At 43.7% G+C, this 23,782-nt stretch overlaps 1 protein-coding gene and 1 pseudogene across 2 annotated transcripts in view; one reads left to right on the top strand and one right to left on the bottom strand.

Annotated features, from left to right (window-relative positions):
- LNX2 (ligand of numb-protein X 2) overlaps positions 1-23,782 on the top strand; it is a 78,028-nt gene that overhangs the window by 8,484 nt on the left and 45,762 nt on the right. The gene's annotated exons all lie outside the window — the stretch shown is intronic.
- Positions 16,807-18,371, bottom strand: LOC307101533 (small ribosomal subunit protein uS13-like; annotated as a pseudogene). The gene has a single exon. The product of its transcript is annotated as a small ribosomal subunit protein uS13-like (transcript).

Below are 23,782 nucleotides of genomic sequence, written 5' to 3'. Positions count from 1 at the left end.
AACTTACCTATTATCAGTTTTAGATCTGTTGAAGTCTAGCTTTTCCACATGTGCCCTTGATTTCATCCTTCAAAGTCTCTTTCAGGAGAGGCTTCATTAATTAACTCCCTTCTGTATTTAATCCCTTTCTCCTCACTGGCTTTTTCATACTAGTCTATAAGTCCTTTGACCTTGCATTACCCTCAAGTTACTGTTCTTGAAGCATAACAAAAATACTTTTAAATTTAATATTTATATTATTTAAAGCAGTTTATTAAAGCTGTATTAACAGGTAGTCAGTATAAAAGTATTAATAAGATATTTGGCCGAAACCGGTTTGGCTCAGTGGATAGAGCGTCGGCCTGCGGACTGAAAGGTCCCAGGTTCGATTCCGGTCAAGGGCATGTACCTTGGTTGCGGGCACATCCCCGGTGGGGGGGGTGCAAGAGGCAGCTGATCGATGTTTCTCTATCATCGATGTTTCTAACTCTCTATCCCTCTCTCTTCCTCTCTGTAATAAAATCAATAAAATATATATTAAAAAAAAGATATTTGACTTTTTCATATTAAGTATTTGAAATCTGGTTATATTTTATACTTATAGCATATCTAGGAAAGGTGCTAAAGTGTCAGTGGTTAAAATAAAAAGAATCTTGTCAAAATAATTTAACAGAAAAATATTTTTCACTGCTCCAGGTTCTTTTTGTTGTGGTAAAAAGCATGTAACATAGAATTTACCATCTTAACTATTTTTACGTATATATCTCAGTGGTATTAAGTATATTCACATTGCTGTGCAACAGATCTCCAGAACTTTCTCATCTTGCAAAACTGAAATTCTGTATCTATTAAACAACAACCCCCATTTCTTCTTCCCCTTAGTCCCTGGTAACCACCATTCTACTTTCTATTTCTATGGATTTGATTAATTTAGATACTTCATATAAGTGAAATGATACAGTATTTGTCTTTTTATGTCTGGCTATTTCACTTAGTGTGATGGCCTCAAGGTTTATCTATGTTGTAGCATGTGACAGGATTTCTTTCCTTTGTAAGGCTGAATAATATTCCATTGTATTTATACATTGGAATACACATTTTGTTTATCCATTCATCTCTAGATGAGCATTTGGATTGCTTCCACCTCATGGCTATTATGAATAGTGCTGCTGTGAACATAGGTGTGGGAATCTCTTTGGGAACCTGCTTGGAATTCTTTCCATTATATACTGAGAAGTGCTTTTGCTGGATCATATTATAGTTCTTTTATTAAATTTCTTGAGAACCTCTATATTGTTGTCCATAGCAGCTGCATATTTTACAATCTCACTAACAGTGCATAAGTGTTCCAATTTCTCTACATTCTTACAAACACTTGTTATTTCCTGTTGTTGTTTTTCTTTAAAGTTGCCATCCTAACAGGTTTGAGATGATATCTCATTGTATCAGATTTGCATTTATCTGATGATTAGTGATGTTGAACATCTTTTTATTATGGCTGTGGGCCATTTATAGATCATCTTTGGAGAATGTCTCAGTTGTTGGCATATTTTGAAATTGGGTTATTTGATTTTTGTTGTTGATTCATAGGAGTTATTTATATACTAGAGGCCTGGTGCATGAAATTTGTGCACAGGTGCGGTCCCTAGGCCAGGCCGGTGATCGAAGCGCAAGTGTCTGGCATGGAAGGGCAGGTCCCAGCTGACCTCTGGACCCTGGGCAGCACCTGGGCCCCGGGGCTCCCATGCACTCCCCCCTTCCACCTGAGTCATGGCGCCCGAGTCCCCACGCAGAGATGTGGTGAGCGCGGCCGGATGCTGTGGGCCGGGGCTCAGCGTGGGCCTCTGGGCTGTCCAGTGGCACCGCACGGAAGGCAGGTGGGCAGCGCGCTCTCTCCCAGCTAGCCTCACAGACTGGCTCCTGCACGAACCCATGGAGAGCCCAACTGGACCCTGCGGTTCCAGTGGCAGCGGCCCGGCTCACCCAGAAGAGGCTGCGCGGGTTTAGGGTGGGCTCCTCGCAGGTGCCTGGCACATGAGCGCGGGGGCTTCCCCGGCTTGCGAGCCCTGGTGTCCCGAAGGAGGGTAGCAGGGGGAATGAGAGTGAGCTTGGGGCGGACAATCCTTATTCTCACCGCACCTCCGTCCCTGTCACTCCTGCTCCGAGATAGCCGGCGAGAGGTCGCAGCCCCCCGCCTGGGTGTTGTGGGAGGTTGGTTGCCATCACCCACCCCCAGTTCCCCGTCCCAGCCTGGGGCATGGTCCCAATTGGGCGATCAGGGCCTGCTGGCCGCTGGTCGCCATCTGCGGGGTGATTGGTTGGGGTTGGGCCCCCCGCCCGGCTCCCTCAGCACCTGGGAGCCTGGCCACAGCCCCGCTCGCCGCCGCTGGTTTCTGTCTGTGGGGTGATTGGGCCCCTTGCTCGCACCCACCTTGGCTTGGCACTGCCCACTCACCTGCTCCATGGTCCCACTCTCGTCGGGGCCCTTCGGGGCCGGCAGTACCTCCACAGCTGCCCGCTGCCAGCTCCGCGTCACCAACACCTGCTATATTCTGCTCTGCCTCCTGGTGGTCAGTGAGCAGTCAAACTCCTGTTTGAACTCCCGGTCGGGGGACAATTTGCATATTAGGCTTTTATTATAGGATTCTAGGTAAACCCCTTATCAGATATACTATTTACAAGTATTTTTTTCCCATTTGCACTTTGTTGATTGTGTCCTTTGATGTGAAGTTTTAATTTGATATAATCCCATTTGTCTATTCTTGATTTTGTTACCTGTGCTTTTGGTGTCATATCTTTGCTAAATCCAGTGTCATAAAGCTTTACCTCTATCTTTTCTTCTAGGAGTTTTGTAGTTTCAGGTCCTATGTTTAGGTCTTTAATCAATTTTGGGTCAGTTTTTTAATGTGGTGTAAGGTAAGGGTACAAACAAAATATTTTGAACATACTTCTGAGACCTTGCTTATAGGAAACAAAAGGGAAAGATCTGAAATATAGAATAGTTTTAATTTGGAAGGATTGAGAATAGTGATTAGGCTAGGACACACTTCTCAAATGGTGCTGAATAGGATATTCTAGTGTGAATTTCTCTTTCCTTTTTGTTTCTTATAGTTGTGAGACACCAATATGGAAGCAATCAATAGACTAGGGCTAGCCGAAGATAAAAATTAAAATGCTTGGGAAGAAGCCAGGTATCAGAGTGCATGTGATTGATTGCATCCTCTGCCTCTACTACTAAATATGTATTCCGTGTGGTCAATAGTTGCCGTGCATCCCTTTTAAGACTATTCTGTCAAGGCCATTGAATAAGATTTCGAAGTATCCTTAGCAATTAGAACTTATATGAAATATTTATTAACCTCATTAATTTCCCTTATTCTAGGCTTTGTGCTTTCATTATAGATGAGATATATTAATTGATACGTTCAATAGGCTATTTTCAGAGTTTGTTAAAAATAGATACAGTTTTTCTGGCTCTCTGACCTAGTTTTTTTCCAGCTGTATATTGTACATTTGTCAGCACATTTGAATTTTTCTATCCTTTGATGGCATATAATCAATAACATTGAGACATTTTCAGGATTTATTCTGAGTCTGGAATTTTTTATGGTAGCTATTTACAGAAAGGGATAAAAAAATTTTAATGAATCCATTTTGCAGGATACAGAAAGATGATAAAGTCTATGTATTTTTTTTCTTTTAATCCTCACCCAAGGATATTTTTTCCATTGATTTTCAGACAGAGTGGAAAGGAGGGAGGAGGAGGGGAGAGAGAGAGAGAGAGAGAGAGAGAGAGAGAGAGAGAGAGAGAGAGAAACATCATCTATTGATTGCCTCCCATGAGCCTGGTCAAAGCACATGCCCTTGATTGGGAATCAAACCCGAGACCCTTTGGTCCACAGGCTGACACTCTAACCATTGAGCAATTGGCCAGGGCAAATCTATGTATTCTTAGATATCAAGTTGATTCAAACAAATCAACTTTCTTTTATTCGTTTTTTTTTAACAAGTCAATTTTCAACTACTGTATATTTCATTAACTTTTCCCCTTATATTATAAAGTTGCTCAGATTATAGTCTTTCTAAATGAGACAATGTAACTGAATTTTCTTTACTTATAGTTTGGTTTTGCCAGAAGCAGTAGGTTAAACTTGGTGCTGGAAGAAAGGAAAATGGAACATTAAAAGTAGTTCTTCAAATATTTATTAACAATACAGTATTCTTTTTAAAAAATATATCTTTATTGGTTTCAGAGAGGAAGGGAGGAGAGTGATAGCAACATTGATGATGAGAGAATCATTGATTGGCTGCCTCCTGCATGCCCCACAATGGGGATCAAGCCCACAACCCCGGCATGTGCCCTGACTGATAATTCAACTGTGACCTCCTGGTTCATAGGTCAGTGTTCAATTACTGAGCCATGCCGGCTGGGTCACAATACAGTATTCTTTATGTCTTCATAAAGAATTACTCTTTTTTGGTTCCTTGAACCTTTTGAAAAGAAAATAATCCTATATAATAAAAGCCTAATATGCAAATTGTTCCACTGGGAGTTTGACCGGGAGTTCGACCACGCACTATGACATGTGCTGACCACTGGGGGCGGCGTGGAACATGGCGGGTGTCCGCAACGCGGCTCTGGCAGCAGGTGGCAGTGGTGGCGCTGCTGGCCCCAATGGGCACTGACGAGAGCAGGACCACAGTGGGATGGTGGAGCAGGTGAATGGGTGGCGCCAGGCCAAGGTGGGTGTGAGGGAGGGTCCGATTGCCCCGCAGATGGCGACCAGTGGCAGTGGGGGGGGGCACCGCCCAGCTCCCAGGTGCTGAGGGAGTCGGGCTGGGGGGGGGCCTTGATTGATCGTCCCACAGGCAGGATGGTGGAGTAGGTGAGGGGGCGGCACCAGGTCATGGTGGGATGCCAGGCAGGGCTGCGAGCCTGGGGGCACGAGCTGGGGCTCGATCCCTGCAGGCCACCCCAAGGGACCCCACCCATGCACTAATTCGTGCACCGGGCCTCTAGTTCTGTTAATAAAAAACAAAGAATTATTCTCTATGTATACAATGATTTATTGAAAGATAGCTCTCTGGAAAATAAAGCTTAGTGTTCTTAAAAATAATTGAATTTTCGGGTGAAGCCGGATCCTGGGTCCGGGTGAGACTGTGTGCCCCTGGATCCAGGTGAGGCTGGGTCCTGGGCCCGGGTGAGGCCGCGTGCACCTGGGTCTGGGAGAGGCCACGCGCCCCTGGGTCCGGGTGAAGCCACGCGCCCCTGGGTCCGGGTGAAGCCACGCGCCCCTGGGTCCGGGTGAGGCCACGCGCCCCTGGGTCCGTTGAAGCTGGATCCCGGGTCCGGGTGAGGCCGTGTGCCCCTGGATCCGGGTGAGGCTGGGTCCTGGGTCCAGGTGAGGCCACGTGCCCCTGAGTCCGGGTGAAGCTGTGCCCCTGGGTCCGGCCGAGACCAAACCAGAGGGAGTCAGACCTGCATTACCACCATTTGTCCACCATCCAGAGCTGAAAAGTCAGTGCCGACATGTACACATAAGGAACTGGTGGACATTGATATTGGGTCTCAAAAGAACTGTTGGTCCAGAAAGAAACTCACTACAGACTGATTCATTTGCCTGTCAGCATAACTATTATTGCTCGTCTCACATTCAGTTCTTATAAGTATATGTCTAGTGACACATGATCTCGCTCATCTAGGGGAAATGATGAACAACATAGACGGATGAACAAGAACAGAACCAGAAACAAGGAGGCATCGATCGGACTATCGGGCCTCAGAGGGAGGATAGGGGAGGGTGGGGGAGGGGCGAGAGATCAACCAAAGGACTTGTGTGCATGCATATGAGCCTAACCAATGGTTAAGTTCAGCAGGGGGTTGGGGCATCCGTGGGGAGGGGTGTGGGATGGGAATGGGGGGATGAGGACAAATATGTGACACCTTAATCAATAAAGAAATTTTAAAAAATAATAATAATTGAATTTTAAAATAATTACATCTCTGTTTTAAAGAGTATTTTTCTATTTGATAATTCCTAGGAAGCAAGTAACAGAGCTGTTTGATTTGCTTTATTACATACACTAGAGGCCCGGTGCACGAAATTCATGCAAGGAAGGGGGTGTGTCCCTCAGCCCAGCCTGCACCCTCGAGGGATGGCCGACTGCCCGTTTAGGCCCAATCCCAGTGGGCCTAAACGGGCAGTCGGACATCCCTCTCACAATCCAGGACTGCTGGCTCCCAACTGCTCTCCTGCCTGCCTGCCTGATTGCCCCTAATCGCTTCTGCCTGCCAGCCTGATCACCCCCTAACCACTCCCCTGCCAGCCTGATCGACGCCTAACTGCTCCCCTGCTGGCCCCATTGCCCCCAACTTCCCTCTCCTGCTGGCTCAGTCACCCCCAATTGCTCTCCTCTACAGGCCTGGTCACCCCTAACTGCCCTCCCCTGCTGACCTGGTCGCCCCCAACTGCCCTCCCCTGCAGGCCTTGACCCTCCCAACTGCCCTCCCCTGCAGGCCTGATCGCTCACAACTGCCCTCCCCTGCCGGCCATCTTGTGGTGGCCATCTTTGACCACATGGGAGCATCCATCTTGTGTGTTGGAGTGATGGTCAATTTGCATATTACCTCTTTATTATATAGGATTATCAAGTACATGAGAGCATAAGGGTATACATGTGGTATTTTTTAATAACAGAATTTTTTAAATTATGGAAAAATACATGCTAAATATAGAAAATTCAGAAAATCCTAAATTATGCAAAGGAAGTAAAAATTACAAATAGTCCCACCAGTTAATAATTTTTGAAAAAATAATTCACGTATTCAACAAATATTTGACTATCTACTATACTGTGTACCATTCTAGATATTTGGGATATGAAAATGACTTAGAAGTTCTTGTTCTCAGAAAATGAGATGTCAGATTCTAGTTTCATTACAAATACTATATTTCAATACAAATGTTATATTTAAATGATAGAACTTAAGCAAAGAGAATCTTATGACAAGGCAAAAGTTTTTTATTAGTATAGTTATAAAGAATATTCTCATGTGAATACAAATTTTAGCGATTGTGCGGGTCCTGAGATAGCTAAGAACAGTATTATGTATCTTTTTTCCTTACTGGATATTTACTGATTGCTTATAATGTGACAGGCACTGTTTTATGGTAAAAATATAGCAATGAACTAGATGAAATGGATCCCTGTTCTTAGGGAGTTTACATGCTGGGAGGCAGGAGAGAGAAATAATAAACAAGATAGCAAATTAATAAAGTCTAGTGGCCAATGACTGGAAGAAAATAAGATGATATGGTCAGATCTCAAGTCTGCTATGGTGATTAAATCTACAGCTGGTCACCAGAGTTCCTTTCAGCTATTAATAATTTGTTTTCTTCACCAGGGAAATTTTTAACTAATCCTGGCCAAAAGAAACACCCAGTGTCATCTTTGTTTCTTGCCCTTTTGTACTCTCTTTTGGAGATTTCTTGTTCAGTGAAGAAATAATAAAAGTAGGCAGGAATTAAGAGAAGCAAGGCATATGGAAAATCATTTTGGCTTTTCATGAAGCAGGGAGTTTGTTTAGTTTGTACCTGTCAGTATCCCCAAAATATTCACTCTTTGTATGTTCTGAATTAAGAAAAATAAAACTCTACCAGGTATTAGGAGAGGAAACAAGGGAAAATAATTTTATTAATCCTTGTGCAATTTTCAGGTGTGTGTTTTTTTAATTTCTCACATCTGTTAAAAAAATACCATCTGTGTCACCTTATTTAAAAACCTCCTGATTTGACAGTCTTTACAATGGATGTGTAAGACTTGTGTCCTGCTTTCTTTAGTACATAAGAATTTGGAGTGTGACCCATGACTCATCAGTTGACATTGTGGTACATTTTTAGAAACAAAGAATGTGATAGCAGATTTCCCTTATGCAGCAGTAGTGGAAGCAAATACAAGAAAACACAAATTTGTATGTTTGTGTCCTGTTGTTATTATGCTGTATGTTAAATTGATTCTTGGAAATGTGTTGCAACACTGGACATTCCAATGTGTTTGAACAGAATAGGCATAACCTGTGTGTATTTCTTGCAAAAAAAGATCCTTATTGTGCAACATTTTTCCAGTTTTTATAGTATGAAGTCACTTTGTAGGTTTGTGATTTACTTAGTTTTGAAACAGAGATGAAGCAATGAAGATAAAGCATTGTCTTGGGCATACTACTTCATTTTTAGTGCTCCATAAAACTGTTTTTATTTTTTGATGTGGACTTCTTGTTTGCTTTACTTTCTAATCATGTATATAGGAACCAAGCTTGGCTACTTTCTACTTCCTGCTTTATTTCCTTTTGTCCATGCTCCCACCATGTTATATTCTCATACACATAAAAGTCAGTCTTTACAAATAGATAATGAAGAAAAAGTCTCACTCCCACTTCTTTACCCTAAACATCCAGTTCCTCCAAAGTTGACTGCTGTTAGGAGTTTTTTGTATTTCCTTCTAGACATAATTTGTGCATATGAACTCAGGGGTATATTTGTATAGCGAGATATTTTGAAACACATACTGTTCTGAACCTTGACTTAAATTAGCTCAAGATGTTTTTAATTTGCCAGTCTTTTTGAAATTTAACTTAGTCACCTTCTGTTTGCTGATCTCACCTGAATTATATTACCTTAAAAAATATTTATCTCTTGAAGAACACATGAACATACCTTGCAGAGGTTTTCTCTGCTGGATATGATTATATTATTTGAACTTTTTTTTAAAATATATTTTATTGATTTTTTACAGAGAGGAAGGGAGAGAGATAGAGAGTTAGAAACATCGATGAGAGAAACATCCATCAGCTGCCTCCTGCACACCCCCTACTGGGGATGTGCCGCAACCAAGGTAGATGCCCTTGACCGGAATCCAACCTGGGACCTTTCAGTCCGCAGGCCGACGCTCTATCCACTGAGCCAAACCGGTTTCGGCATGAACTTTTTAAAAACATATAAATCATGACCCTGTTGGTTATTCCTTTTTAAAGGGAATGCTAAACATAATAAAAATTAATTTAGGCATTTTTATGATAACCTAAGATAAAATGGAACATTTCCTCAGTTACTTTGATCTGGCAAATATAGTACAACCATGGGAAAAGATCTGTTTGAAATTTTTGAATTTTGCTAAAAAGCTTGGTTATTAGGGAATATTATAGTACAAATTATACTGCATTAAAAATTACTTATTTTAACTAGTCTGTTTGCCAATTGGAAGTATCTTGGTCTATCAGTTCTACAGATTGTACCTTTACAGTATTAACGTTTGTGTTATGTACTTTTAGAATACCTTCATTTTGAGAAGGGTTGATTGCATTCCTTTTCTTCTAAAAGGTGAAGAGGGAAAGGCACTTTTTTCCTTGATTCCAATTAGAATATGATGTCAGATGTGGAGGGGAGGAAAAGGTAAATTATCCTCAGTAATTTATGAGTATCACCCTATAAAGATTTTAAATTTTCACTGTTTCATTTAGCAGTGTATTGTCATGGTAATCCTGTGAAGTCAGTACTTTGCATTTCAGGAAATGGAAGTTCATAAAGTTTCAGAGATAATAAACAGTTTGGAAAAAGTATAATAACTACCTATGATTAGAAGTCAGACCTATTTGATCTAAAAGCCATTACTCTTTACTGAGTGGTTTCTATGAAAAGATAAAGTTCTGATAGAACCTTAATTGTTTTATTCCTTCTTGCTAAAAAGGACTTTGAAGATCATTTCGGTTTAAACCACAGAGTTGACCAACAAAGAGGCAGGTTCTTTGTGTAAAAGGCAATTATTTTCTAGGGCCCATAGTAAGATGGTTTAAAAAGAAAAAGAAACAACTCACACACACACAAAAACATACCACACAACTCAGTGGGATTGTCTCATGATAATGCAGTGAATGATTTTAGAGAAACCATGCTTTTAATCATAAAGTCTGAACAGGAAAAGCTGATTGCTTGCCACATCTTTCTTTCTTCCTGCCTACCTAACATATGACCATCCTTTAGCTCTATCTTTATTAAAACCGGAGAAAGTACTAGTTGTATTCTTAACACAATGCTTTAGCTTCTTATTTGTTTAATTTTGGCTAGTGGTCTTAGAGCTTAAGTGGTGGAATGTTTGAAAGGGTAAAGGGGTTTAAGAGTAATTGCTTCTTGGTGTTCCAGTCAAGATGGTGGAGTAGGTAAGTGCTGTGTTTACTTCCTCCCATGACACCATCAAAATTACAGCTAAATTATAGAGCACTCAACCTGGAGAAACACCTAAACACTAGCTGAACAGAACTTCTATAACTAAGGATATAAAGTAGAGGCCACTTTGAGACCTATAGGAGGGATGGAGACACAGAACAGGCTGGTCACATACCCAAGTGTAGTGGTTGAGAATTGGGAGTGATATCTATATGGGTGCCCCCTAAGGAGCGAGGGGTCACAGCTCCACACCCCAGGGCTCCAGCTCCAGAGCCAGCAGCTGGCTGTGAAAATCAGCGAGGATTCTGTCCTCATGAGATGGAATGTTGCTGAAAATCCAGGTGTCCTCTTAAAGGACCCATGCACAGGCTCACTCACAGGCTCTTACCCTGGGCTCTAGTGAAGGGAAAGCAGCTTGAAAGGCACCAAAGACATACAGAGGGAAACTAAATTGTGTAGGCTTCAAACCAAGTGCCGCCATTGTCCCTGTGTTGAGCCCTCCCCCAAGAAAGCCTATAGGGGCAAGAGGATGCCAAATCTGAATCTGCATTAACCTATTGAACACCACTCTTCCACACTGATGACTCCCTGAGACACCATTCCACCCAACTCAATACTGCTGTTGGTTCTTTCAGAGGCTGTGCCTCTTGGGCAGCCTCGGCCTGGACTTCAAACTTTCGTAAAAGCTCCTCAAAGCTCCTGTGGAGGTGGCAACTTACCTTGGTGTGCCCTGTGCCTTTTGCTGAATGGTCCCAGGCATGTTGCAGGTGACAGCCAGCCTTTGGTTGCAGTTTGGCCTCTTCCGTGTGCCTCCAGGTCCAGCTGCAAATAGTGGATCACTTTGTAGTTCTTATCACCCAGGCTGAGCACAGGTAGCAGATGACCTTGGCTTGCACTGGAGTCCCTTCCAAGAGGCGCCAGAACCAACACACCTGGTAGTCAGTCTCAGACCACAATAGAACACTACCTAATTAGCTCCATGAATGGCATACCCAAGGTCTTGTTGGGCACCAGAGTCCCACTGGGGTGAATCCCACTCTGTAGACTCACCTCACACTGTGGTTGTGGCCAGTCTTCACAGCCAGTTAGCTTGAGGATCATCCCTACTTACTGATTAGCACACAGCTATAAAGGCTTAACTGCAATTAAAGGGCACACACAATCCACATAAGGGACACTCCTGGAACACCGGGCTCAGGCGGCCAAAGAAGGTCACTGGGTCCCTTATGTAGAAGGCTACCCTGCCAAGACCAGGAGACATAGCAGATCTACCTAATACATAGAAGCAAATACAGAGAGGCAGCCAAAGTGAGGAGACAAAGAAACATGTCCCAAATTAAAGAAGGGGAGAAAAATCCAGAAAAAAGAACTGAATAAAATGGAGGCAAGCAATCTACCAGATACAGAGTTCAAAGCACTGTTTATAAGGCTGCTCAAGGAACATAGAGAAAGAACTTCATCAAAGAGAAAGTAAGCATAGAAAAGGACATAGAGCCCTGCTCAGTAGCCAGTTTGGCTCTCTTACATGGATGCTTCTCTCTCTGTGTCTCTCCCCTTTCCTTCCACTCTCTAAAAAATCAATGGAAAAATATCCTCAGATGAGGATTAACAAAAACAAAAAGCAATAAAAGGACATAGAAACCATAAAAAAGAACCAGTCAGAAATGAAGAATATACTAGAAGGAATCAGAGTAGAATAGACGAAGCAGAGGATGGAATCAGTGATAGGAAGATAAGGTAGTGGGAAATAATCAGAACAGCAAAAGGAAAAAAAAATGTTAAAAAATGAGGAAGGTTAAGAGGCCTCTGGGACACCATCAAGCATACCAAGTATTTGCCTATAGGAGTACCAGAAGGAAAGGAGAGAAAGCCAGGGTTTGAAAATCTATTGGATGAAATAATGACTGAAAACTTCCATAACCTGGTAAAGAAAATAGACACACATCCCAGTAAGTGTAGAGTCACCAACAAGGTGAACCCAAAGTGACCCACACCAAGACTAGCATAATTAAAATACCAAAGGTTAAAAACAAACCTTTATTTTTAATCCTCACCGGAGGATAAGTTTTTATTGATTTGAGAGAGAAAGGAAGGGGCAGGGGAGAGAGAGAAACACTGATGTGAGAAACATTGATTGGTTACCTCCTGTATACATTCCAACTTGGAATCAAACCCGCAACCTAGGTACGTCCTTGACAGGGAATCAAACTTACAACCTTTTGGTGTACAGCATGATGCTCCAACCAACTGAACCACCTGGCCAAGGCCAAAGAGAGAATCTTAAAAGAGCAAGAGACACCTGGTCAGTGTGGCTCCGTTGGTTGAGCATTGTCCTATGCACCAAGAGGCCGCTGGTTCAATTTCCAGTCAGGGCATATGCCTGGGTTGCAGACTTGCTCCCCAGTAGGGGGTGTGAAGGAGGCAGACAATAGATGTTTCTCTCATCAATGTTTCCATCTCACTCCCTCTCTATCCCTATCCCTTCTTCTCTCTCTAAAATCTCTCTAAAACAGAAACTTTGCACACTAGAAATGGTTGACATGAAATATTTAAAGTGATGAAAAGCAAGGACCTATAACCATGATAACTCTACCCAGCAAGGATTTAAGATTGAAGGAGAGATAAAGAGCTACCTAGACAAGAAAACAGTATTACAAAAATGTTCAAGGAAATTCTTTCAGAAGAAGAAGAAGAGCCCGGCTGGTGTAGCTCAGTGGTTGAGTGTTGACCTATGAACCAGGAAATCGCTGGTTCAATTCCAGGTCAGGGTATGTGCCTGGGTTGTGGGTTCAAACCCCAGTAGGGGCCATGCAGGAGGCAGCTGTTTGATGATTCTCTCTCATCACCGGTGTTTCTATCTCTCTCTTCCTCTCCCTTCCTCTCTCTGAAATCAATAAAAACATTTTTTTTAAAAAAAAGAAGAAAATACAATGGAATACTATGCTGCCATAAAAAAGAAGGAATTCTCATCATTTGCAGAAACCTGGTTGGAATTGGAGAATATTATACTAAGTGAAATAAGCCAGTCAATGAAAGAAAAATACCACATGATCTCATTTATGGATAGTAAAGGACATTATAAACTGACTAGAGGCCCGGTGCACGAAATTCGTACACAGAGGGGGGTTGTCCCTCAGCCCAGCCTGTACCCTCTCCAATCTGGGACCCCTCAAGGGATGTCCGACTGCCTTGAGGGCAGTCGGACATCCCTCTCACAATCCAGGACTGCTGGCTCCCAACTGCTTGCCTGCCTGCCTTCCTGATTGCCCCTAACCACTTCTGCCTGCCAGCCTGATCACCCCCTAACCACTCTGCTGCCAGCCTGTTTGCCCCCAACTTCCCTCCTCTGCCGGCCTGGTTACCCCTAACTGCCCTCTCCTGCAGGGTTGATCACCTCCAACTGCCCTCCCTTGCAGGCCCGGTCCTTCTCAACTGCCCTCCCTTGCAGGCCGGGTGCCTCCCAACTGCCCTCTCCTGCTGGCCATCTTGTGGTTGCCATCTTGTGTCCACATGGGGGCAGGATCTTTGACCACATGGGCGCAGCTATATTGTGTGTTGCAGTGATGATCAATCTGCATAGTACTCTTTTATTAGATAGGATGACATTTCTTTCTTTTTTTTTTTTTTTATCCTCACCTGAGGATTTGTTTTTATTGACTTTTAGAGAATGTGGAAGAGAAAGGGAAAGACAGAGAGAAACATCAAAGTGAGAGGAATACTTAGATTGCTTGCCTCCTTCCTGAGCCCTGACCTGGGCCCCAGCCAGGGAGGAGCCTGCAACTTAGGTACATGCCCTTGATCAGAATCTAACCTGGACTCTGCGGTTGGCAAACCTAGACACTATCCACTGAGCCAAACCATGTAGGGCAGGTTATGACATTTCTTAGCCCTCCAGCAGTGGACCTTCGTTTTTTTCTCCAGGAGTGTGGTGGAAAAGCCCTAGATCACCTTTTTGGATTCTTATACCCAAGTTACTAAGAATATTACCAGTGGCATACAGGGAGCTTAGCCAATGAGCGGTCAGAAAAGGTATTTCCTCTGTAGTTCACACCTATCTCCTGTGATCTCCGGCTCCACCCCTGCCAAGGCCTAAAGCCTCCAGCCCTGGGCAGGGACCCCCAGCTGGCTCTGATCGCCCTGCTCTACCCCCAGCCAAGGCCGCAAGCCTCTGTTTGAGGCTCGGGCCCTGGGCAGGGACCCCCAGCTGGTTCCAATTGCCCACAGACACCCACAGCTGGCTCTATCGCCCGGCTCCACCCACGGCCAAGGCTGCAAGCCTCAAGGCTTGGGCTCTGGGCAGGGACCCCCAGCTGGCTCCGATCGCCCACAGGGGACCCCAGCTTGCTCTGATTGCCAGGCTCCGCCCCAGCGGCCAAGGCCTAAAGCCTCTGGCTGAGGCTTGGGCCCTGGGCAGGGACCCCCAGCTGGCTCCAATCACCTGCAGGGACCCCCAGCTGGCTCCGCTCATGGGCTCCACCCCCAGCCAAGGCCTAAAGCCTCTGGCAGAGGCTTGGGCTCTGGGCAGGGACCCCCAGCTGGCTCCGATCGCCCTCAGGGGACCCCAGCTGGCTCTGATCGCCAGGCTCCGATCACCAGGCTCCGCCCCAACGGCCAAGGCTGCAAGCCTCTGGCCAAGGCTTGGGCTCTGGGCAGGACCCCCAGCTGGCTCTGATCTCCCCGCTCCGCCCCATCCAATGCCGCAAGCCTCTGTTTGAGGCTCGGCCCCTGGGCAGGGACCCCCAGATGGCTCTATCCCCCGCTCCATCCAAGGCCAAGGCCTCAAGCTTCTGTTTGAGGCTTGGGCCCTGGTCAGGGACCCCCAGCTGACTCCAATCACCACAGGGGACCCCAGCTGGTTCCAGTGGCCCAGCTCCACCCCCAGCCAATGCCGCAAGCCTCTGGCTGAGGCTCGGGCCCTGGACAGGGACCCCCAGCTGGCTCCGATCGCCTGCAGGGGACCCCAGCTGGCTCTGATCACCTGTGGGGGACCCCTGCTGGCTCTGATATCCCCCTCTGATCTTCAGCTCCAATATCCCAGTTCCAACAACTGCTCTCCTAGGCTGCAGCCATCTTGGTTAGGTGTATTTGCATATTCCCTTTCTGATTGGCCGGTGGGCGTGGCCGGTGGGCGTGGCTTGTGAGTGTAGCGGAGTGATGATTTGCATATTACTGTTTTATAGATAGGATGAACAAAAAGATAGATACAGAGACAGTAAAGCAACAAACAGACTTTCAAATTACAGGGGGAAAGTTGGGGAGAGGTGGGGAGATAAATCAAACGAAGGACTTGTATGCATGCATATAAGCATAAACTGGACGCAAAACTCTGGGGGATGAGGGCATGTATGGGTGTGGGGTGGGGGGGGGGTAAATGGTAAGATATGTACACATATAATACCTCAATAAAAAAAAAAGAAGAAAATATCTAAATAAGGAACTGACAACTACATACCTATCAGTAATCACCTTAAATGTGAATGGATTAAATGTTCCCATAAAAAGACATAGGATGATGGACTGGATAAGAAAACAAGACCTACACATATGCTATCTACAAGAGACCTATTTCAGATTGAAAGACACACACAGACTGAAAGTAAAGGAATGGGAAAAGATATTTCATGCAAATACAAAACAAACAAGAAAGCTAGAGTAGCAATACTTAGACAAAATAGGCTTTAAAACAAAGGCTGTAACAAGAGACAAAGAATGAAACTACATGATAATAAAGGGATGAATCCCTTATAAACATAAACATTTACCCAACCTAGGCATACCTAAATTCATAAAGTAAATATTGACAGACTTAAAGGGATATATCAACAGTAATACAATAATTGCAGGGGACTTTAACACCCTGTTGACATCAAAGGATAGAACATCCAGGCAGATAATCAACAAGGAAACAGCAGCCTTAAGTGATCTATTAGACAAGATGTATTTAATTGATATTTTAATAGCACTTTACCCCAAAGCAGCAGAATATACATTCTTTTCAAGTGCACATGGAACATTTTCTGGTATAGACTACAAAACAAGTCTCCATAAATTTAAGAAGATTGAAGTCATATCGTGCATCTTCTTCAACCACAATTTAAAATCAGTTATAAGAAGAAAATGAAAACACACAAATACTTGGAGGCTAAGTAACATGCTACTAAATAATGAATTAGTTAACTGAGATCAAGGAGGAAATTGATGAGATCAAGGAAGAAATCCAGAGCGACAAAAATGAAACACAACCCAAAATCTATGGGACACAATGAAAGCAATTATAAGAGCGAAATTAACCCTTTGCACTCACTTGCTTTTTTCTCGATTCCTTTATTCTACTCGAGATTTAATTTTTTAACCTTTTGCACTCTCGGATATCGAGTGTGACTCAACACAGTTAGCATCGGTAGCAGCTCGAGAAAAAAGCAAGCGAGTGCAAAGGGTTAAATACCCTAGATTTTACAAAGCGCGGCAGTAGAATAAAAAACTGGAGTTTCTTTTCATACAAACTTATTTATTTGGATTTTTTTATATTTCAAGTTATTGATACATTCAAAGAGTATAAAAAGAGCTGCTACCGATGCTGTGTCGAGTCACACTCAACATCCGAGTGCAGAAGGTTAATAGCATTACAATCCTACCTCAAGAAACAAGAAAAATCTCAAATAAACAATCTTAACGTTACACTTAAAGGAACTAGAAAAAGAACAACAAACAAAGCCCAAAATGAGTAGAAGGAAATAATAAATATCAGAGTGTGAATAAATAAAATAGATTCTAAAAATTACAAAAGATCAATGAAACAGAACTGGTTCTTTGAAAAGATAAAATGAATAAACCTTTAACCAAACTCATCAAGAAAAATAAGAGAGAGAGAGGACACAAATAATGTCAGAAACGAAAGAGGAGAAGTGAATACTGAAACACAGAAATACAAAGGATTATAAGGAATACTATGAATAGTTATATGCCAACAAATTGGACAGTCTGGAAGAAATGGATAAATTCTTGGAAACATACACTCTTTTAAATTGAATCAAGAAGATACAGAAAATCTGAATAGACTGATAACTTACGAAATAAAAAATTCCCAGTAAACAAAAGTTCTGAACCAGATGGCTTCACAGGTGAATTTTACCAAACATTCAAAGAAGAATTAATACCTGTCCCTAAACTGTTTCCAAAAAATTCAAGAGGAGGGAAGGCTCCTCAGGTCATATTTTTAGGTGTATAAACTATTACTATGCAAGGCCTACAGATTTATTTCTTCTTGGACACACCCACAGTGCAACCCCAGCATCCCATGGTCTTGGTGTGCTGGCTTTGAACATAAAGACCCCAGAAGTGGTGCAGCCTTATGTGGACCTGAATTTTCTTTAGCTGCTCCAGGTCTTCATGAAGATTGTTGTCCAGACCATTGGCCAGGACCTGGCTTTATTTTCCGTCCTTCACATCCATCTGTCCAAGAACCAGTCTAGAATCTGGTACTAGTGTGCATTCTGTGGATAATGGTGATCACACATTCCTTCTCATCCTCTCTGAGCTTTCCTGCCCTCTTGGTGAGATTGATGTCTGCTTTCCTCAACACCACATGAGCATATCTTTGCCCATACCCTTAATTTCAGTGATAATAAAGTCTGTTTTCCTTTGGCCATCAATATTGGTGTTGAGTATTCACAAAATATGCTGGAACTTCTCAGGAATCACTAGAGACATGGCAGCAGCAGCATGTTAGGTCTCCTGTGAAGGAGTACCCTGATTCTAAAACCTGACAAAGACATTACAAAAAAAGAAAATTATAGTCCAATCTCTCTGATGAACACAGATGCAAATATTCTCAACAAAATATTAGCAAACCAAACCAAGAAATACATTGAGGATCATACGCTGTGATCTAGTGAAATTTATTCCTGGGATGCAAAGTTGGTTTAATATCCACAAATTAATTAAGGTGATACACCACATAAACAAATGATGAAAATCATATGATCATATCAGTAGATGCAGAAAAAGCATTTGACAATATCCAGCATCCATTTATGATAACTCTCGCAAACTGTAAAAGAGAGAAGATACATCAACATAATAAAGGCCTTTTGTGACAGACTCACAGCTAACTTCATACTCAGTAGGGAAAAGCTAGAAGCATTTTCCTTAAGATTAGAAACAAGGATGCCTATTTACACCACTTTTATTTAACACTTGAGGCCCAGTGCACGTATTCGTGCACAGGTGGGGTCTGGCTGGCCCACCCTGATTGGGGTCAATGGGGGCTGGGCCAGCAGGGAGGAGAGGATGCAGGAGGTTGGCCAGTTGGCCCCGCCCCCGATCAGGGTGGGGGGGCAATTGGGAGTGGGGCCGGTCAGGAGGAGGGGCCTCAGGTGGTCGGCCAGCCAGCCCCAACCCTGATTGGGGTGGGAGGGGCCGATTGGGGCCACAGTATGCATCAAAGCAACCAGTTCCGGTCGTTCTGGCGTTCTGGTCACTTGGCTTTTATATATATAGATAATACTAGAAGTCCTAGCCACAGCCATCAGACAAGAAAGATATATAAGGGCACCTAAATTGGAAAGGGAGAAGTTAAATTGTCATTATTTGCTGATGACATGATACTAAATAGAGAGAAGTATAAAGATTCCTCTAAAAAACGACTAGAACTGATAAATGAATTCCATAAAGTAGCAGAATACAAAACTAATATATAGAAATTGGTCACATTTTTATACACCCATAACGAACTATCAGAGAAATTAAGAAAACAATTCTATATACAATACCAATGGCATTTTTCACAGAACTAGAACAAATAATTCTAAAATTTATATGGAACCACAAAAGACTCCGGAATAGCCAAAGCAATCTTTAGAAAGAAGAACAAAGTTGGAGGTATCATGCTACCTTGTATCAAACTGTACTATAAGGCTAAAGTATTTAAAATGGTATGCAAATAGACACATAGATCAATGGAACAGAATAGAGAACACAGGAATAAATCCATACCTATATGGTCAATTAATCTATGACAAAGGAGGCCAGAACCCACAGGGGTGGGCAAAAGTACGTAATACTCTGCTAAGGTGTGCTTGAGTGTAGCAAGTAGGCTACAAGAATCCTACATAATAAAAAGGTAATATGTAAATTACCATCACTCCGCTACGCCCACGATTGGGCCAGCAGGAGGCACAGGGGGCGGGACTTGGGGTGGCCGGGGTGGTGATTGGGCCAGCAGGATGCTGAGCTCGCGTCGCCAGTGGCGGCGCGAGCTCAGCGTCTGCGCAATGGCTGTGCTGCGGCACAGAAGGGGCCTCTGGGGCAGTGAGCCGGGCGTTTTGAGGCCCCGGCTGATGAGGCAGCGCAAACGGGCGGGCGGCACGGCTCCCGGGGGAGGAGTCTAGCGGCAGTTGGGCCGCAGAGGACACGGGTTTCCATGTGGGCCGGCTGAGGGAGGGCTCATGAGGGAGCCGGAAGGCAGAGGAGGCGGCGGCAGCCCCAGCCTTCCTGGGCAGGAGGCGAAGGCAAGACCCCGGCCTGGGTTCCGGCCGCCGGAGGACCACTCCCCCGCCCTGCCTCGCCCTAGGGGCCCAGGGACTTCGGAGCTGCAGGCCACTCCGGTCCCGACCAGCGGACAGACAGCCTACACGTGCATGATTAAATTATGCACTGGGCCTCTGGTGTGTCAATAATGAAGATAGGCAATTTGAGCACTTATGAGATTGTACCTAAGTACACTGTGCCATTGTGACTTTTTTTTTTTTTTACTAATAAAGCTATTTGTAATAATAACCTGCATGTCTTTTTTCATACAAACAACTGTAAACCTACTTTTGTCAACCCTATACATTGGATTAAAGACATCTATTCAATAAATGGTGTTGGGATAACTGGACAGACACATACAAAGAAATGAAACTAGACAACCTTCTTATACCATATACAAAAGTAAACTCAAAGAATTAAATGTAAGACTTGAAACCATAAGACTCCTAGAAGAAAACACAGGCAGTAAACTCTCTGATATTACTCTTAGTAATATTTTTGTTCGTATAGTTCCTTCGGCAAGAGAAACAAACAAAAAATAACCAAATGGGACTACATCAAGCTAAAATGTTTTTGCACAGCAAAAGGAACCATCAACAAAGTGAAAAGACATCCAGTAGATTGGGAGGATATATTGGCCAATGATACATCTGGTAATGGGTTAATATTCAGATTTTATAAAGAACTCATACAAATCAACAACAAAAAAAACATGCCAGATGACTTGAATAGATATTCTTTGAAGAGAACATACACATAGGCAATGGACATATGGAAAGATGTTGAACATCACTAATCATCAGAGAAATGTAAATTAATACCACATTCAGGTATCATCTCACACCTGTCAAAATGGCTATCATGAATAAATCAACATAACAAGTATTAGCAAGAATGTAGAGAAAAGGGAACCCTCATATACTGTTGTTGGGATTGCAAATTTATGCAGCCACTATGGCAAACATTATGGAGGTACCTCAAAAAATTAAAAATAGAACTACTTTGGTGTTTATCTAAAGAAGAAATCTAAAACACTAATTAGAAAAGATATATGCATCTCTTGTGTTCATTTACAATAGCCAAGCAATGGAAGCAACCTAAATTCTCATCAATAGATGATTGGATAAAGATGAAGTGGTACATATATACAATGGAATATTACCTGGCCATAAAAAAGAATGAAATCTTACCATTTGCAATAACGTGGATGGACCTAGGTGGTATTATGCTAAGGAAAATAAGTCAGATAAAGACAGATCTCATATGATTTTGTTTTTATGTGGTATCTAAACAATATAAATGGACAAATGACTGATAGATGGAGAACAAACTGATGGTTGCAATATGGGATGGGAGAGGGGCTGGGTGAAAAATGAGAAGGGAGTAAGAAGTACAATTGGTAGTTACAAAATAGTCATTGGGATTTAAAGTAGAGCCTAGGGAATATAAACAATAATATTTTAATAACTGTATCATGCCAGGTGGGTACTAGATTTATGAGGGGGATCACTTTGTAAATTATGTAAATGTCTAACCACTTTTTGTACACCTGAAACTAATATAAAATAACTAGAGGTCCGGTGCATGAAATTCATGCACTCGGGGGTAGGGGGCTCCCTCAGCCTGGCCTGTGCCCTCTCACAGTTCAGGAGCCTTCGGGGGATGTCCGACTGACGACTTAGGCCTGCTCCCCAGGAACGGGGAGTTAGAAACATCAATGAGAGAGAAACATCGATCAGCTGCCTCCTGCACACCCTCTATTGGGGTTGTGCCCGCAACCAAGGTACATGCCCTTGACCGGAATCAAACCTAGGACCCGTCAGTCCACAGGCCGACACTCTATCCACTGAGCCAAACCAGTTAGGGCAGCTTTAGGGTTTTTATGGAAAAATATAAGATGGGCTCTGAAGCAAAATCTGCCATCTAAAACCATCAGATATTACTAACAATTACTGTGCTTGCCTTAAAGAAAGGAAACACAAACCAACCAACCATATTAGTCCTTTAGAACAAAGTATCAGCATCTTATCTGGGAACCAGGAAAGAAAGTTATTTTTGTCTTACAGCATTGTGTTATCTTATGTCATACTACCATAATAAAAATTCAGAGATGTTCAATTATATATCTAGCACTACTCTCTTCTACATACACTTGTCTGTGAAAATGGAAAATTTCACGTCAGGATATTTAGAGGGTCCAGTACTTTGAAGATCAAACAAACAAAAACAAAAAAGAAATGCTCACAAAGAAACCTTCCTGATAAGCTTTGGATTGAGGTCATTTTATAGTAATCACAATGCTGAATAATAGTAAAGGGAAATGTTTGTTCTGTTTTGGAGGGAAGAAGAATCACGGGCCTTGTAAGTAACGTTAGAGTTTATCTAGTTTGGCCCACTAGTATATAGGTTAAGATAGCGGAAGATTAGAGAGGTGAAGTGCTGGGCTGCATGGCCTGGCTATTAGTCCCAGAGGTAAGAATCTAATCCAGGCCTCCTGAGACCAGTCTAGTGGAAAGAGCTTGGGCCGTCCAGCAATCCAGTTTGTCTGTTGTCCGTTCTTATCCACATCATCCTCTCTAATAATAGACAAATATGCAAATTGACCATACCCCGACACACCCACAAGCCACGCCCAACATCCAATCAGAGCGTGTATGCAAATTAACCCAAACCAAGATGGCTACAGCCACAGAGAGCAAGGTTTCCTAGGTAACAGAGGAAGCCAAGCTTTCCGCCTGCCCTTGCCAGGCCTAAGCCTCCACTCAAGCTACAGTTTCAATTATAGAAGGTAAAAAAATTCAAACAAATGGCGGCAGAATGGAGCTTGAGAGTGCAGGCCAGGGTTGCCGCCGGCAACAGGAGAAGCAAAGCTTTCCGCACACCCTGGCTGGGCCCACCCGCTTAAGGCAACAAAGTTTCAATTATAACCCCAACACAAATGGCTGCCGGCCGGCCTCGGAGGGAGCCCCAGGCTTGGCTCTGCTCCAGGCTACAAAGTTTCAATTGTAGAAGGAAAATAAATTCCAGATACCAGGGTTGGGTCGCCAGGGGGCGTGGCCAGCCTGCAAACCACCACAGGCCCCTCGCTCAGGCCGCCCCACACCCCAAGGGAACCCCCACCTGATCCGGGACGCCCTTCAGGGCAAACCAGCTGGCCCCCACCCGTGCACCAGGCCTCTATCCTATCTAATAAAAGAGTAATATGCAGATTGATCATCACTGCAACACACAATATAGCTGCCCCCATGTGGTCAAAGATCCTGCCCCCATGTGTACACAAGATGGCCAGCAGGAGAGGGCAGTTGGGAGGCACCCGGCCTGCAAGGGAGGGCAGTTGAGAGGGACCAAGCCTGCAAGGGAGGGCAGTTGGAGGTGATCAGCCCTGCAGGAGAGGGCAGTTAGGGGTGACCAGGCCGGCAGAGGAGGGAAGTTGGGGGCAAACAGGCTGGCAGCAGAGTGGTTAGGGGGTGATCAGGCTGGCAGGCAGAAGCGGTTAGGGGCAATCAGGAAGGCAGTCAGGCAAGCAGTTGGGAGCCAGCAGTCCTGGATTGTGAGAGGGATGTCCGACTGCCCGTTTAGGCCCGATCCCGGTGGGCCTAAACGGGCAGTCGGACATCCCTTGAGGGGTCCCAGATTGGAGAGGGTACAGGCTGGGCTGAGGGACAACCTCCCTCTGTGCACGAATTTCGTGCACCAGGTCTCTAGTCCTTTATAATCATTAATCTAGTCATAAATTTGGACTATGAAGCTTTGTGGCTTGTAAAATGTTTTCCTGGCCATGTAACATTTTTAGCTTCACAGTAAACTTACCATTTTACTTTTAATTGAAGGAAATTGAAGCTTATAGCTATTTAAGTGCTGTGCCACATTATGTCACATTGCTAGTGAGTGAGTGACAGAGCCAGATTTTGAACCCAGGCCTCTAACTACGCAATTAGTGCTTTCCTAAGTCCCTTTACTCCCTGGGATAATTAAGAGTTAGTGGAGGAATTGTGACCCACAATTGTAGAAATTAGAGATTGAAAATAAGAATTTATCAATCACAGGAAAAC

The sequence above is a fragment of the Cnephaeus nilssonii genome (genome assembly GCF_951640355.1).
Source record: "Cnephaeus nilssonii genome assembly, chromosome: 6".
Classification (NCBI taxonomy): domain Eukaryota; kingdom Metazoa; phylum Chordata; class Mammalia; order Chiroptera; family Vespertilionidae; genus Cnephaeus; species Cnephaeus nilssonii.
This window is presented reverse-complemented; position numbering and strand designations above follow the sequence as displayed.